Source organism: Penaeus monodon, chromosome 27, assembly GCF_015228065.2.
Source record: "Penaeus monodon isolate SGIC_2016 chromosome 27, NSTDA_Pmon_1, whole genome shotgun sequence".
Lineage (NCBI taxonomy): Eukaryota > Metazoa > Arthropoda > Malacostraca > Decapoda > Penaeidae > Penaeus > Penaeus monodon.
This window is the reverse complement of record NC_051412.1, coordinates 35,038,251-35,038,891: the sequence shown is the minus strand read 5'-3', so window position 1 is coordinate 35,038,891 and position 641 is coordinate 35,038,251.

Below are 641 nucleotides of genomic sequence, written 5' to 3'. Positions count from 1 at the left end.
ATTTAAATTATGTTTATATATTTTTATTATTATTTTATTATATTATTTAATTTATATTTTGTTTTTGTTTTTTTATATATTTTTAAATAATATATATTAATTAAAAATTATATATAATATATATTTTTATTTATTTTCTTTTTATATACATTTATTAATTATTAAATAATAATTCTTTTTCTATATATATATTAATTTTCTATTTTTAAATTTTTAATATTTTAATATATATTTTTATTTTTAAGAATAAAATTTTTATATAATTTTTATATTATTTTTATATATTTTTTATATTTTTTATCTATAATACATATTTTTATATAGTTTATTATTATATATTTATAAATTTTTAAATTTATATTTATATACTTATATTTTTATATATTTTAATATAATAAATATAATATTTTTATATATATATAATAAATTTTAAAAATAATTATATATATATATTTTTATATTTTATATATATATTTTATTATATATTATATATAATAAATTATTATTTCAAATTAAAAAATAAAGTATCTTAAAAACAAAATTATTTATTTTTTTTTCAAATTTTTTTTATTTAAAAATATTTTCAATCCTTTTTCTAAAAATTTATAAATATATAATATATATATATATAAAATATATAC